General features: G+C 38.7%; 1 long non-coding RNA gene across 1 annotated transcript in view; it reads left to right on the plus strand.

Annotated features, from left to right (window-relative positions):
- Positions 1-12,295, plus strand: part of LOC125963017 (uncharacterized) — a 29,554-nt gene extending 17,259 nt beyond the window's left edge. Inside the window, exon 3 of the long non-coding RNA XR_007474777.1 lies at positions 11,812-12,295. This is a non-coding gene — a long non-coding RNA (uncharacterized LOC125963017). The remainder of the gene's footprint in view (positions 1-11,811) is intronic.
- The last annotated feature ends 443 nt before the right edge of the window (positions 12,296-12,738 follow it).

Consider the following 12,738-nt stretch of genomic DNA (forward strand, 5'->3'; position numbering starts at 1 on the left):
ATATGGCCTTTATTATGTTGAGGTAAGTTCCCTCTACGTCTACTTTCTGGACAGTTTTTATCATAAATGGGTGTTGAATTTTGTTGAAAGCTTTTTCTGCATCTATTGAGGTGATCATATGGTTTTTCTCCTTCAATTTGTTAATATGGTGTATTTGCGTATATTGAAGAATCCTTGCATTCCTGGGATAAACCCCACTTGATCATGGTATATGATCCTTTTAATCTGCTGCTGGATTCTGTTTGCTAGTATTTTGTTGAGGATTTTTGCATGTATGTTCATCAGTGATATTGGCCTGTAGTTTTCTTTTTCTGTAACATCTTTATCTGGTTTTGGTATCAGGTTGGGGGTGGCCTCCTAGAATGAGTTTGGTAGTGTTCCTCCCTCTGCTATACTTTGGAAGAGTTTGAGAAGGATAGGTGTTAGCTCTTCTCTAAATGTTTGATAGAATTCGCCTGTGGATCCATGTGGTCCTGGGCTTTTGGTTGTTGGAAGATTTTAATCACAGTTTCAATTTCAGTGCTTGTGATTGTTCTGTTTATATTTTCTATTTCTTCCTGGTTCAGTCTCAGAAGGTTGTGCTTTTCGAAGAAGTGGTCCATTTCTTTCAGGTTGTCCGTTTTATTGGCATATAGTTGCTTGTAGTAATCTCTCATGATCCTTTGTATTTCTGCAGTGTCAGTTGTTACTTCTCCTTTTTCATTTCTAATTCTGTTGATTTGAGTCTTCTCCCTTTTCTTCTTGATAAGGTTAGCTAATGGTTTATCAATTTTGTTTATCTTCTCAAAGAACCAGCCTTTAGTTTTATTGATCTTTGCTATTGTTTCCTTCATTTCTTTTTCATTTATTTCTGATCTGATCTTTATGATTTTTTTCCTTCTGCTAACTTTGGGGTTTTTTTGTTCTTCTTTCTCTAATTGCTTTAGGTGTAAGGTTAGGTTGTTTATTTGAGGCTTTTCTTGTTTCTTGAGGTAGGATTGTATCGCTATAAACTTCCCTCTTAGAACTGCTTTTGCTGCATCCCATAGGTTTTGGGTCATGGTGTTTTCATTGTAATTTGCTTCTAGGTACTTTTTGATATCCTCTTTGATTTCTTCGGTGATCTCTTGGTTATTTAGTAATGTACATTTAGCCTCCATCTGTTTGTATTTTTTACAGATCTTTTCCTGTAATTGATATCTAGTCTCACAGTGTTCTGGTCAGAAAAGATACTTGATACAGTTTCAACTTTCTTATATTTATGAAGGTTTGATTTCTGACCGAAGATATGCTCTATCCTGGAGAATGTTCCATGAGCACTTGAGAAGAAAGTGTATTCTCTTGTTTTTGGATGGAATGTCCTATAAATATCAATTAAATCCATCTTGTTTAATGTGTCATTTAAAGCTTGTGTTTCCTTATTTATTTTCATTTTGGTTGATCTGTCCATTGGTGAAAGTGGGGTGTTAAAGTCCCCTACTATGAATGTGTTACTGTCAATTTCCCCTTTTATGGCTGTTAGTATTTGCCTTATGTATTGAGGTGCTCCTATGTTGGGTGCATAAATATTTACAATTGTTATATCTTCTTCTTGGATCCAACCCCTGATCATTATGTAGTGTCCTTCTTTGTCTCTTCTAATAGTCTTTATTTTAAAGTCTATTTTGTCTGATATGACAATTGCTACTCCAGCTTTCTTTTGGTTTCCATTTGCATGGAATATCTTTTTCCATCCCCTCACCTTCAGTCTGTATGTGTCCCTAGGTCTGAAGTGGGTCTCTTGTAGACAGCATATATATGGGTCTTGTTTTTGTATCCATTCATCCAGTCTACGTCTTTTGGTTGGAGCATTTAATCCATTTACATTTAAGGTAGTTATCGATATGTATGTCCCTATTACCATTTTCTTCATTGGTTTGGGTTTGTTATTGTAGATCTTTTCCTTCTCTTGTGTTTCCTGCCTAGAGAAGTTCCTTTAGCATTTGTTGTAAAGTTGGTTTGGTGGTGCTGAATTCTCTTAGCTTTTGCCTGTCTGTAAAGGTTTTAATTTCTTCGTCAAATCTGAATGAGATCTTTGCTGGGTAGAGTAATCTTGGTTGTAGATTTTTCTCTTTCATCACTTTGAATATGTCCTGCCACGCCCTTCTGGCTTGCAGAGTTTCTGCTGAAGTTCAGCTGTCAACCTTATGGGGATTCCCTTGTATGTTATTTGTTGCTTTTCCCTTGCTGATTTTAATATCTTTTCTTTATATTTAAATTTTTTTATTTTTTAACATCTTTATTGGAGTATAATTGCTTTACAATGGTGTGTTAGTTTCTGCTTTATAACAAAGTGAATCAGTCATATATATTCATATGTTCCTCTATCTCTTCTCTCTTGTGTCTCCCTCCCTCCCAACTTCCCTATCCCACCCCTCTAGGTGGTCACAAAGCACCGAGCTGATGTCCCTGTGCTATGCAGCTGCTTCCCACTAGCTATCTATTTTACGTTTGGTAGTGTATATATGTCCATGCCACTCTCTCACTTTGTCACAGCTTTCCCTTCCCCTCCCCATATCCTCAAGTCCATTCTCTAGTAGGTCTGTGTCTTTATTTCCATCTTGCCCCTAGGTTCTTCATGATCATTTTTTCCCTTAGATTCCACATATATGTGCTAGCATACGGTATTTGTTTTTCTCTTTCTGACTTACTTCACTCTGTATGACAGATTCTAGGTCCATCCACCTCACTACAAATAACTCAATTTTGTTTCTTTTTATGGCTGAGTAATATTCCATTGTATATATGTGCCACATCTTCTTTATCCATTCATCCAATGATGGTCACTTAGGTTGCTTCCATGTCCTGGCTATTGTAAATAGAGCTGCAATGAACATTTTGGTACATGTCTCTTTTTGAATTATGGTTTTCTTAGGGTATATGCCCAGTAGTGGGATTGCTGGGTCATATGGTATTTCTCTTTGTAGTTTTTTAAGGAACCTCCATACTGTTCTCCATAGTAACTGTATCAATTTACATTCTCACCAACAGTGCAAGAGGGTTCCCTTTTCTCCACACCCTCTCCAGCATTTACTGTTTGTAGATTTTTTGATGATGGCCATTCTGACCGCTGTGAGATGATGTCTCATTGTAGTTTTGATTTGCATTTCTGTAATGATTAATGATGTTGAGAATTCTTTCATGTGTTTGTTGGCAATCTGTATGTCTTCTTTGGAGAAATGTCTGTTTAGGTCTTTTGCCCATTTTTGGGTTTTTTGTTCTGTTTTTTTCCCCTTTTTTCCAGTTTATTGAAGTATGATTCACAAAACTACATATATTTCGATTGTAAAAATTGAAAGTTTCATTAAGATTTCCAAAATGATGATTTAATACAGATAGACATTGTGAATGATTACCACAATCAAGGTAATTAACTGTCACCTCACATAGTTTCTATTTGTGTGTTTCTGGGTGTTGAGAACACAAGCAGGTCTCTCATACTAGATAGCAAAAAAACAATACAGCATTATTAACTATAGTCAACATGATACATATTTGATACCTAGAACTTTGTCATCTTTTAACTGAAAGTTTGTACCCTGCACCAATATATCCCCACTTTCTCCACCATCTACTCCTTACAACTACAGTTCTAATTTATGGTGTTATGAGTTTGATTTACTTAGATTCCACATATATGTGAGATCATACATTGTCTTTCATTGTCTGGTGTATTTCTATAAGCATAATGTCCTCCAGGTCCATTTACATTTTCACCAACAGCAAGGTTTCCTTCTTTTAATGGCTGAATAATATTCCATTGTCTATATATACACTACATTTTCTTTGTCCATTCATTTGTCAAAGGACACTTGGTTGTTTTCCTTTTTTTTTTCACCTCCCTCATTACCAAGTATTATTTTTTTCACACACACACACTGTATTTTATTTTTACAAGAGATAAATAAACTGACACCAAGCATTGTAAATGGATGACCACAACAAAAGCAACAATGATTGCAGTTACCAAACATGAAACACACTCATACTATGTCATAATATTGACATTCAGTCCAGTAATCCTCCACTGTAACAGCTCCTTTACTTTGCAGTGAAAATTGATTTGTATATTTTTTGCCTCTGAGTCCTTGTGGGATTTTTTTTATTCAAACAGAAAGTCACATAAATTATAATCATCCTCATCAGTTCACTCAGTCCCATGTAATTAATTATTTTTATCTTGATCTTTTGTTAGCACTTTTATGAATTCATCAGTTTTCCATTAGAGTTCTGAAAATGCTTATTCATTCAGTTCAGCACTATAGTCAGTTACCAGAAACCTGTACTTGTCAGAGTCTTTTCCATGAATTCCTTGAAGATGAAACCCTTTTATAGGAACATTTTTGCAAAAGCATCAGAGTACACCCAGAACTGTCTGTTAATGACAAAAGACTTAAAAATGACCACGGTTAAAGATTTGATGAAAGTTCATAATAATGCAATTGATGAGGAAATTTAGTTATTTCTGAGATATACATCTTAAAGTAATAACTAGAATTATGACTTATAACATTATAACAGAACATATAAAATTTTTAGAAATTTCATGTAATGTCTGAAACATTTATATTAACATATTTCCATACAAATAACCCCCCAAAAGTTTAGTATTAGTTGTTTTTTTTTTATACTGCAGGTTCTTATTAGTCATCAATTTTATACACATCAGTGTATACATGTCAATCCCAGTCACCCAATTCATCACACCCCAACCCCCACCACCCCTCCGCTTTCCCTGGTTGGTGTCCATACGTTTGTTCTCTACATCTGTGTCTCAACTTCTGCCCTGCAAACCGGTTCATCTGTACCATTTTTCTGGGTTCCACATACATGAGTTAATATATGATATTTGTTTTTCTCTTTCTGACTTACTTCACTCTGTATGACAGTCTTTAGATCCATCCACGTCTCAACAAATGACTCAATTTCATTCTTTTTATGGCTGAGTAATATTCCATTGTATATATGTATCACTTCTTCTTTATCCATTCGTCTGTCGATGGGCATTTAGGTTGCTTCCATGACCTGGCTAGTGTAAATAGTGCTGCAATGAACATTGGGGTGCATGTGTCTTTTTGAATTATGGTTTTCTCTGGGTATATGCCCAGGAGTGGGATTGCTGCATCATATGGTAATTCTATTTTTAGTTTTTTAAGGAACCTCCATACTGTTCTCCATAATGGCTGTATCAATTTACATTCCCACCAACAGTGCAAGAGGGTTCCCTTTTCTCCACACCCTCTCCAGCATTTGTTGTTTGTAGATTTTCTGATGATGCCCATTCTAACTGGTGTGAGGTGATACCTCATGGTAGTTTTGATTTGCATTTCTCTAATAATTAGTGATGTTGAGCAGCTTTTCATGTGCTTCTTGGCCATCTGTATGTCTTCTTTGGATAAACGTCTATTTAGGTCTTCTGCCCATTTTTGGATTGGGTTGTTTGTTTCTTTAATATTGAGGTGCATGAGCTGTTTATATATTTTGGAGATTAATCCTTTGTCCATTGATTCGTTTGCAAATATTTTCTCCCATTCTGAGGGTTGTCTTTTCATCTTGTTTATGGTTTCCTTTGCTGTGCAAAAGCTTTGAAGTTTCATTAGGTCCCATTTGTTTATTTTTCTTTTTATTTCCATTTCTCTAGGAGGTGGATCAAAAAAGATCTTGCTGTGATTTATGTCAGAGTGTTCTTCCAATGTTTTCCTCTAAGAGTTTTATAGTGTCCGGTCTTACATCTTCTAGAGAATTTTTAATTTCATTTATTGTGTTGTTCATCATTGTTTGTTTGCTCTTTAGTTCTTCTAGGTCCTTGTTAAACATTTCCTGTATTTTCTCCATTCTATATCCAAGATTTTGGATCATCTTTACTATCATTATTCTGAATTCTTTTTCAGGTAGACTGCCTATTTCCTCTTCATTTGTTAGGTCTGGTGGGTTTTTACCTTGCTCCTTCATCTACTGCATATTTCTCTGTCTTCTCATTTTGCTTAACTTACTGTGTTTGGGGTCTCCTTTTCACAGGCTGCAGGTTTGTAGTTTCTGTTGTCTTTGGTGTCTGCCCCCAGTGGGTAAGGTTGGTTCAGTGGCTTGTGTAGGCTTCCTGGTGGAGGGGACTGGTGCCTGTGTTCTGGTGGATGAAGCTGGGTCTTGTCTTTCTGGTGGGCAGGACTGTGCCCGGTGGTGTGTTTTGGGGTGTCTGTGAAGTTATTATGATTTTAGGCAACCTCACTGCTAATGGATGGGGTTATGTTCCTGTCTAGCTAGTTGTTTGGCATGGGGTATCCAGCACTGGAGCTTGCTGGTCATTGAGGGGAGCTGGGTCTTAGCATTGAGATGGAGATCTCTGGCAGAGCTCTCACCAATTGATATTATATGGGATGGGATGTCTCTGGTGGTCCAATGTCCTAAACTCAGCTCTCCCATGTCAGAGGCTCAGGCCTGACACCCAGCCGGAACACCAAGACCCTGTGAGCCACACGGCTGGAGTGCCTTCACAGTTGGAGAAGCTGGCCTGCAGTGGCTCTCCTTCTGTGCTGCACATTAGAATCACCTGCTTCTTCCTTGTTTTGTCTCACAGGCAGTGTTACACAGAGGAAAACAGTAGCCTTGAAAATAGTCACGTCTCTGAGATGGCTTTTTTTTTCCTTTGTGCTTAGTCGGGTTTCACTTGTTCACAGGGGGCCATGTGCAGGCCTTGCACCTGACTCTTCCGACCAGAGTTCCTAGTGCGGAATGGCTGCCACCAGCACCTCAGCTCAGGCAGGCTGTGTGCAGAAGTGGGGCAAAGGACACTGCATCCCTATTTCCACTTTTTGGCTATTGTGAATAATGCTGCTGTGAACACTTGTGTACAATTTTTTGTGTGGATATATATTTTCATTTCTCTTGGGTGTATCTCTAGGAGTGGAATCCTGGATCATATGATAATTCTATGTTTAAACTTTTGAGGAACTGCTAAACTGTTTTCTACTGCAGCTGCATCATTCTACATTCTCACCAGCAATGTATGAGCATTCCCGTTTCTCTGCCTCTTCATTAACACTTGTTATTATCTGTCTTTTTAATTCTAGCCATCCTAGTAGGTATGAAGTGCTTTCTCATTGTGGTTTTGATTTGCATTTTCCCTGATGACTAAGGATGTTGGGCATCTCTTCATGTGCTTGTTGGTCATTGGTACTAATTCTTTGCAGAACTGTCTATTCAGTTCCTTTGCCAAATTACCACCTCTGTTGCAACTTACTGGGCAGGCCAAACCACGACCTCTGCAGCAATTGGCCCTAAACCATCAGGATTTTATCAATTACTACCAGCTTTAACTCAGGACCAACCAGAGAAAGCAAAATCTGTTCCCCAAACCAATCACATAAGATGCCCTGCTTCTTATTAGTGCACCTTCAGCTTCCCCTGTCAACAGCCTCCAATCAGGCCTGAGAGACTAAATATACAAAAGGACAATGGTCAGACCATATTTAAAAATAGAATTTTGACCTACAACCTGCCGCAACCTGCCCAGGGGAAGTCAACCCCTTATCTACAATAACCAGCCCAGGAAGCCAGCCTGCTGTAAGTCAGACTTGTAGGAAGCCAGATTGCTATCTCTAGTGACAGCCCAGGAAGCTAAACTTCTGTAACAATCAGCCCCAAATGGCAAGGACTTGATTAATAATTGACAGCTTCCCTAATTTTCGTCCCTGCTTCCAATTTAGGACCAATAGTAGAAAGCCAAATAGGTAGCCCTAACCAATCACATAGGTTGCCCAGCTCCTAGTTAGCCTGTCTCTAGCTTCCTCACACCACCAGCCTCCAATCAGGGCACACCCAAAGCCTTTCCCTTTTTCCACTGTAAAGCTTTCCTATTTCTCTGCTGGCCTTTGAGTCTCTGCCAAAATGAAAGTAACAGTGTCTGACTCCCTTGCTATAGCAAGCTCAGAATAAATAGCCTTTGCTCTTCTCATTTGGTTGATCTTCATTTATTTCCACAAGGCATACCTGAAATCTTTCCTTTTATCACTATAAAGCTTTCCCACTCCCCTGCCTGCCTTTGAGTCTCTGCCAAGCACAAGTGATGATGGCTGACTCCCTTGCTATAGCAAGCTCTGAATAAATAGCCTCTTTTTTTCTCATTTGGGTTTTCTTTATTTCCGCAGTAGGGTTTCCAGATAAAATATAGGATTCCCAGTTCAATTTGAATTTCAGATAAACAACAAACAACTTTTAAGCATAACTATGTCCCAAATATTGCAAAATTGTGATTTGCTAATCTGGAACCCTAAGCATATGTAAAAATGTAAGTCCATAGAGACTCAGAAAGTGGTATCAGATACTGGCATTCTCAAAATAAGGCTGCTAAATAATTCTGCTCAGCTGAGCCCTCTGGTTTGTTAAGTGTCAATTAAATGACTTTTGTGTTTTCTGTTTTGTTTTGTTGTGTTTCTGTACCAGACCAGAGTTTATTCTCCAATCAATACATGCTTTGATTTGCCTTTATCAAGCTGAGGGACTTTCAAATTATTGTCTGGGTTTTAGCCCCAGACAATACAAAGCATTTCATTCTAAAAGCCCTTTTCTCCGTGTGTGTTAATTACAGTTGTTTCAACGGTCTCTGCTGCCAGTTTCCTCTGCTCTTCAATCTGAGTAATATTAATTCAGTCGCCCAGGTCCCTGGAGATTCATGTAGGCTTCATTGCTGATTTATTTTTGTCCTGGCCAGATGGCTCCAGGTTCCTATGACTGCACAGGAGTCTTTTGGATTATCCTGTTTATCTTTCCCAAGTGCCCAAGGTAAGTGTCGATCTTCATGAACCACATTTGTCAGCAAGATAAGTCATTTATCACCACTGATGCTTGAACACCATAACCAAAGTTGTTAGATTTAAACTCCATGGCAAAAGCTGGAAGAGGATTGTTGGTTTGTTTTTCGATGCAGCCAGTGGAAGGGAAGCAGCTGGAAGGACTCAGCAGAGAGGAAGGGGACCCTACAGGGGCTCCAAAGTCCCCTCACTGAGCCTTTCTTCACCTTTGAAAGAGATAAGCAGACTATCTTTAATGAAACTAATAAACATGCAAAGGAAGATGTGATGTTTAAAGAAACAATAAATCAAAACTGACAAATGCAATATTTCACTGCAAGATTGAGGAATTCAATTCATCCAAGGGGAACACGGCTTTTGTTTAAAAAGAATCCTCAAATGTTCCTATACAGTGAAAGTTCTTATCTCAGCCCAAGCTAGAGCTGAATATGCTTTGGTTACTGTAGGTTTTGAAACCTTGAAAAACATTCAGGAAGCCACCCAACACAGAGGTTTGTGGCATTTGGACTTACATGTGCACCAGAACACATACAATCCAGAAATTATGAATTACCATTGTCAGGGGTTTCAGTCACCAAAAAGGTTTATTGTTCAAAATGCCATAAGGACTCACAATTAATGCATATTGTCAGATTGTTGGTTCTCATTCATAGATCAGTTCCTCTGATGGCCTACTTTTGCAATGCAGAATCCAAATGGACTCTAAAAGTAGGGGGAGATACTTGGCTTTTATCTTGGAGAACCCAAATCAAAAATTTCTGACTTTTGGGGTCTAGCTAGCCTATGTCAATGATAAAAATGTTGCCTGCCATATCAGTAAACAAAGGATGTTGCGGCCATCAAGCCACTACAGCTACCCTGGACAGTGAGCCTGGAGGGAACTCAGGATGGAGACAAACGGGCTGCTCTGCCCATTGCCAAGCCCTCAGTCACTGCAGCCACTGCCCAACAATGCACTCTGAGGAGACTCAGGATGAGAAAGTACAGGATCCTGGCCCCAGAGAGCTGAGGTGCATATCGAAGGAATTATCTCAGTGAGCCCAGCCTCTTGCATCTCCCCATACATAGAAAAACACTAAATTCTTGAACTTGAGATGTCTGGTTTTCTTTGATTAACAGTAATCTTTTAAAGTTCCAACTACCTGGTCTTTGTTGCAAAAACTCCTATATGTCTGGCTCCTCCCTTACCCCTTCAGAGCTGTCCCTCAGAGCTATCTGAGAGGCTGTTTCCCGGGGTTAAGTCCTCAGTTTTGTCCGCCAAATAAAACTTAATTCTCACCTTTTAGGTTGTGCTTTTTTTTTTTAATCGACACCTAATTAGAGGCTTTTGTCTGCAAAAGCAATTGTAACACAATGCTGTCCATGAAGAGTGCTATATAAAGGTAAAAAATGTGTTGAATGGTGGGCAACTGAATCTGGCAATTCTTTCCCGATTCACCTTTGACCTTGAAAGCTGAGAATGACTGTGATAGGTAGATGAGTTCTGCATGTGTTTGGGAGGGTTCTGAGTCTGGGGAGGGAGTGATGGTACCTTCAGCATAAACAAAGGTAGAAGCCAGAAAAAGCAGGGAATGTTTTTGAAACTGGGAGCACAGTGGTGTTTTGCAACATGGTTGTAGGAGGGGAGTGTGAGAGAATGAAGCATAGAAAGGCAATATTAACAATAGATAACCAAAATCACAATGCTAACAACTACTATATATTGCCTGCTTTATACTGGCATTTTGCTAAGTGCTATTCACCTGTTATCACGTTTAAAGCACAGAACTCTCTGAAGTATGTATTGTTATTTCTATTTTACAGTTGAGGAAACTGAGGCACAGCGAATTTATATAACTGAAGGTTTTCACGCATGCTTGTATTAAGTACCCTCACCTTCCTTTGCCTTTCACAGTTTATTCAAATTGTTAAAGTCCACCATGGCCACGTTCATGAACTATTGGTTCATGTGTGTATTTTATCTCCCCAACTCATCTTCTGTTTCTTTAAAGGAAGCGATCTTGTCTGTCCTTTTTTTTTTTTTAACATCTTTATTGGGGTATAATTGCTTTACAATGGTGTGTTAGTTTCTGCTTTATAACAAAGTGAATCAGTTATACATATACATATGTTCCCATATCTCTTCCCTCTTGCGTCTCCCTCCCTCCCACCCTCCCTATCCCACCCCTCCAGGCGGTCACAAAGCACCAAGCCGATATCCCCGTGCCATGCGGCTGCTTCCCACTAGCTATCTACCTTACGTTTGTTAGTGTGTATATGTCCATGACTCTCTCTCGCCCTGTCACAGCTCACCCTTCCCCCTCCCCATATCCTCAAGTCCATTCTCCAGTAGGTCTGTGTCTTTATTCCTGTCTTACCCCTAGGTTCTTCATGACACTTTTTTTTCTTCTTAAATTCCATATATATGTGTTAGCATACGGTATTTGTCTTTTTCTTTCTGACTTACTTCACTCTGTATGACAGACTCTAAGTCTATCCACCTCATTACAAATAGCTCAATTTCGTTTCTTTTTATGGCTGAGTAATATTCCATTGTATATATGTGCCACATCTTCTTTATCCATTCATCCAATGATGGGCACTTAGGTTGTTTCCATCTCCGGGCTATCATAAATAGAGCTGCAGTGAACATTTTGGTGCATGACTCTTTTTGAATTTTGGTTTTCTCAGGGTATATGCCCAGTAGTGGGATTGCTGGGTCATATGGTAGTTCTATTTGTAGTTTTTTAAGGAACCTCCGTACTGTTCTCCATAGTGGCTGAACCAATTCACATTCCCACCAGCAGTGCAAGAGTGTTGCCTTTTCTCCACACCCTCTCCAGCATTTATTGTTTCTAGATTTTTTGATGATGGCCATTCTGACTGGTGTGAGATGATATCTCATTGTAGTTTTGATTTGCATTTCTCTAATGATTAATGATGTTGAGCATTCTTTCATGTGTTTGTTGGCAGTCTGTATATCTTCTTTGGAGAAATGTCTATTTAGGTCTTCTGCCCATTTTTGGATTGGGTTGTTTGTTTTTTTGTTATTGAGCTGCATGAGCTGCTTGTAAATTTTGGAGATTAATCCTTTGTCAGTTGCTTCATTTATAAATATTTTCTCCCATTCTGAGGGTTTTCTTTTGGTCTTGTTTATGGTTTCCTTTGCTGTGCAAAAGCATTGAAGTTTCATTAGGTCCCATTTGTTTTTTTTTTGTTTTTATTTCCATTTCTCTAGGAGGTGGGTCAGAAAGGATCTTGCTGTGATTTATGTCATAGAGTGTTCTGCCTATGTTTTCCTATAAGAGTTTGATAGTTTCTGGCCTTACATTTAGGTCTTTAATCCATTTTGAGCTTATTTTTGTGTATGGTGTTAGGGAGTGATCTAATCTCATACTTTTATATGTATCTGTCCAGTTTTCCCAGCACCACTTATTGAAGAGGGTGTCCTTTCTTCACTGTACATTCCTGCCACCTTTGTCAAAGATAAGGTGTCCATATGTGAGTGGATTTATCTCTGGGCTTTCTATCCTGTTCCATTGATCTATCTTTCTGTTTTTGTGCCAGTACCATACTGTCTTGATTATTGTAGCTTTGTAGTATAGTCTGAAGTCAGGGAGCCTGATTCCTCCAGCTCCTTTTTTCGTTCTCAAGATTGCTTTGGCTATTCGGGGTCTTTTGTGTTTCCATACAAATTGTGAAATTTTTTGTTCTAGTTCTGTGAAAAATGCCAGTGGTAGTTTGATAGGGATTGCATTGAATCTATAGATTGCTTTGGGTAGTAGAGTCATTTTCACAATGTTGATTCTTCCAATCCAAGAACATGGTATATCTCTCCATCTATTTGTATCATCTTTAATTTCTTTCATCAGTGTCTTATAATTTTCTGCATACAGGTCTTTTGTCTCCTTAGGTAGGTTTATTCCTAGATATT

This window comes from Orcinus orca, chromosome X (genome assembly GCF_937001465.1).
Source record: "Orcinus orca chromosome X, mOrcOrc1.1, whole genome shotgun sequence".
Taxonomy (NCBI): Eukaryota; Metazoa; Chordata; class Mammalia; order Artiodactyla; family Delphinidae; genus Orcinus; species Orcinus orca.